This window comes from Taeniopygia guttata, chromosome 28 (assembly GCF_048771995.1).
Source record: "Taeniopygia guttata chromosome 28, bTaeGut7.mat, whole genome shotgun sequence".
NCBI classification, from domain to species: domain Eukaryota; kingdom Metazoa; phylum Chordata; class Aves; order Passeriformes; family Estrildidae; genus Taeniopygia; species Taeniopygia guttata.
This window is the reverse complement of record NC_133053.1, coordinates 6,063,125-6,067,449: the sequence shown is the minus strand read 5'-3', so window position 1 is coordinate 6,067,449 and position 4,325 is coordinate 6,063,125. Positions and strand designations below refer to the sequence as shown.

The following is a 4,325-nucleotide window of genomic DNA, read 5'->3' as shown; positions in this document are numbered from 1 at the left end:
TAATAAGCATTAAAGAAAAACTATAAACACTTAACACATAATGTACCGTATAAAAAATAACACCAACCCTGGGCGGGGGAAGAGAAGAAAAAAACTAAAGTCAAAAAAGATATCAAAGTATGTATGTGCCTTTACCTAAGCTACTAAGCAAACCACAACTACCCAAGAAGACAATCTTTTAAATAACTTACAATCAACTACCTTGAAACCAAACAACAAAAAACTTCTAAGCCTTTCTTTAAAAGCACAAATTAAAAGAAAAGTTTTTCCACCACGCAAAACCACCCCAACCTAAAGTAAGCTCCAACAAACAGCCACTGCTCTCCCCTCACAAACCCAACCAGTCAGTGCAGCAGAGGTGGCTGTGAGATTGGTCAAGCATGGTTTTCTGTCACTGTAGAGATGGACACAAGGCATACACATACACCTGTGCAGTGACAGCAATGGCTTCTTCTTTATTACAAGTTGTTCTCAAGTTTTTATACCCCAAGGAAAGTGTGATCTTAAGTCATTAGTTACATCAAAAAAGCTCAGGATATTCAATGGACAAAGCAATAGCTTATTGTATTTTATTGGTACAAAGCATTGAATGTCAACAATTCGTTGCAAATGTGTTTACCACAAACTATGAAGGCACGCATGCTGCTCCCTAAGGCACGTATCCTCTGACTACAAGTAACCCCGATGTGTTTATCAGTTCCCATGCTAACAGCCTCGCTTTCTTCCTTGCCATGGATAAACTCATACTTTATTAATTTCTTCTTCTGCTAACTCAGTTGTTTGCCCTGCAGAGCAGCTGCTAAGCCTGTTCACAGTTTTCCCTTTCTGTTATTCCACAGGCTTAGAGATGACATCCAAGAGGAGCTATTCTGTCACCTTTCTGGGGATGGGGTGAGGCTGATAGGCCTGCAGTTTCCTGGCTCCTTCTTGGTGCCCTTTTGGAAGACTAAGAAGTTAAGTGAGACCACTCCTATTTTGTCTGTACCACCAATACAGCCTCAGATAACTTTTAAATCAAGTCCTTGTGCTCACACAAGCAGACACTGCATGTTCAAGGCACAAGACCTGAATGTCTTGATGGGGAAGGGCTTTACAATACTTTACAGAAGACAGCATTTTTCACCTTTGTTTTATTTGTGTGCGAAAATGAAGAGCAATATTCTGTTGAGAGACTGAATTAATATCAAAATCAAGCTAAACCAAGCTTTCAAGTTAAGGAACACCAGGCCAGAACCTCCCTGAACAGGGTCAGTTCTCTCTATACATTCCCAAGCTTTAATAGCCTTCACTTGTACAACTGTAGATTTATTTTCTACAGGGTTCCCTCCTTGTTCTGTAACGGCAAGCACAGGTGCAAACCTGCTGTTCCCCAACATTTGAATGCTCCGTTTTGAAATCTGAATTTTTATTAATAAAGTAATAACTACACCTTAACAAGGTACCCAAAAATACTAGATTGAAATCTATAAAATGCTGCTGACAGAGCCCTTTTCTGAGTGTAAGTGCATAAGTATCCTTAAGACTAGCAAGAGCATTCCCCATATCTCTGGTGGGGAAGGACAAGATTGATCTGCGTTGTCAGGCAACCAATTGCAAACTAAATATAACACTTCTAAACGCTTGTGTATCTCAAATTCATTAAACACAGAAACTAGATAAAAGGGGTTCTGCAAACTCCCCATACTCTTCTTTCTCCCACAGAGAGAGAGGACCAGCACCTGGAGGAGACTGTGACGTTTCTGGACAGGGACTCACTGCTGACGGCTGACATGTGCGACAGCAAGCAGGAGGGCCCTGGTGCCAGGGAGCCAGGTGAGGGCAAGGCCACCCTCCCACAGCCGGGCCAGGGGCTCCTGTGGCAGGCGTTGTGTGGGGCCCAGAGCAGAGGCAGGGGGAGGCAGGAGCTGCTCAGCCATGCCGCGGCTGGGAGCCCCAGATTTATTTCTGCTTCCAGCACTGCCCTGCTGCTTTGCCTTCAGCATTAATTTCACCTCACCCAGCTGAACATGGCCCATCCTTTGGCTCTATGTGGTGCCCCTCAGTGGGCTGTAAGCTCTGCTGGCTCCAGGATTGTGATTTCACACTCTGCAGCACTACCAGTGACCACAGCTGTGTCTGTGGGGCTGTCAAAGCCCTTTGGGCCATGCTCAGGACAAACAGGACATGAGGGGATCCCTTCACACGTGCACAGGGAGGAAAATAAAGTAATGGACCAGGGAGTAAAGGCAAACAAAAAATCCTCTTCAGTTACACATATGGAACATTCCTGACGCAGAAAAAGCATTCCACCTGCAGGAGAAAGACTGTCCAAAAGTATCACACACAGCAAACTCAGGTGGCTGTGTCACCACTGGGGTGTGACCAGGCAGGGCCCACTGGAAGCACAGACTGTTCTGCCAGCACTAAACCAGGGTGAGTGTGAAGGTCACTGAACACTCCTTGAATTCTCCTCACCCTGAAACACCTGGGTTAAATAACTGCCTGTGAAAGAAAACCAGTGATTCATTACCAATCCAGCTTCCCTTTCCTGCAGGGGATATGGGATGCTGTCAACACACCTCAGGGTACAGAAGATAAGACTAACGAGTCCCAAGCTTGAGGCCTTTGCAAGACAGGTAAGAATAAGGGGAAGCAGAGCTGGTGTGCTCATGGCCAGTCAACTAACTTCTTATTTTAACAGAAAGAACACAGCGGAGAGTTTTAATAATTTGGGAAAGGTCAGCATCCAGTCCTACCTTCACAAACCTGAGATGTCAGCACAAAGAACCTCTGAGAACTTTGCCTGTGACTAGAGTGGACGCTCCTTTTAGTGTGTTTGAGATGTCATGAGCAGCAAGTCAGAGCCATATGAAGTAGGAGTCACCCAACAGGATGTAATTTTTTTTTTTAAATCGTTTTCTGGAATTAATATGAGCAACCAACTGTAAAATGGATTTCAGTTAAGATATCTTTTAAGATTAAGATATCTTAATCAGTTAAGATTAAGATATCTTTTAAATTAGAAGCCACAACTGAGCAAATAGAAGACTGTTTACAAACATTGATTATTTATTTACAGACACTCCTGCTAATGGAGTCTTCTCCCTAAAAAAAATGAGAGAAACTTAAAAGAATAGCACAATTTTCTGTAATGAGCATATCAGACACTTTGAAGGTTAAAATGTATTCCAGGCTAGAATAAAAGTAACACATGAAGGGTCATGGGTCAGCTAACTAGAAGACATGTGCATCAATGCCACTAGTCCCATCATTAAGTACACACTGTAGCTAGGAATTAAGGTAATAGAATTTTTAAAAAACTTCAGATTGCTCCTCTTGAATATTTTTTTTAAACAAATCCATACATTTAAAAAGTCAGTTTGTTAAGAAAAGTGAGTCTTCACATCAGGAAAGTTAAAGATTTAAATACAAAAGGCCCCAGCAGGAATAGCCCCAGTGGATGGTTTTAAAAACAGCACAGAGAAAGAGAGGGGAGAAAAAAAGCCATTAACAGCTTTAGGGTCTTCCAGTACATTCTCCTCTTTAAATGCTGAAAAATAAGCACAAGGAAAGAAACATGGAAAAGCTCACAAAGTCTGTGCTAGTCTCAGTCAAGAATAAGAGAGAGATTCAATGGAATTCTGGATTTTTTATGAAAAATTTACATCAGCCTTAGCAGGGTATGGTTTTGTTTCTTTTTCAGATTTAATAGGTTTCTGACAGACAGCCTCAGGAAACCTTCTATAAAAAATCAGAACTTTGATTACATTACTGTCATTATTTTAGGTTTAAAACACAGATGTGGGAGCTCACTCATCCTTGCCACAAACGCATACCTCAATTTAAACTGCACTGTCGACATTGCAATATTGCTTCTAAGAAGCAGCACACCAACAGGATAACTTTCAATCTCTAAGATTTCTATATATACACACAATTTTAGACAGAATTTATTTTCAATTTCTAATCCACTTTAATTCAAAGACAGTTTGGTGATTTCAATAGGAGCAAGATCAGATAAAACAGATAAAATATAATCAAGGTGTGTGATTATATCACTTAGTGCTTCTTTTCAGCTGTAGATTTATGCTACAGTGAGAGATGAAACAATCCCCTTTAAAACACTCTAGAACCAAAGCTACAGCATGACTGCCTGTTCTCAGCAGCTCAAAGAAGGGGACATCCAGAAATCAAATTAAAACCAAAAGACTAAGACTTCCAGTTTGCAATTTCCTCTGTAAAGAAGTCAGAGGATGCCTTTAAGTGGAGTATCTAACTAACTTCTGAGTGCTTAGACTGCAGATTAATCCTGTATCTCAAATCAATTTACTTAAGGGCATTAAAAT

At 41.2% G+C, this 4,325-nt stretch overlaps 1 long non-coding RNA gene across 1 annotated transcript; it reads left to right on the top strand.

Annotated features, from left to right (window-relative positions):
• The first annotated feature begins 843 nt into the window (after positions 1–843).
• Positions 844–2,615, top strand: LOC140680787 (uncharacterized). Its single transcript, XR_012052184.1, has 2 exons — positions 844–1,812; positions 2,534–2,615. It is a non-coding gene; the product is annotated as an uncharacterized lncRNA (long non-coding RNA).
• The last annotated feature ends 1,710 nt before the right edge of the window (positions 2,616–4,325 follow it).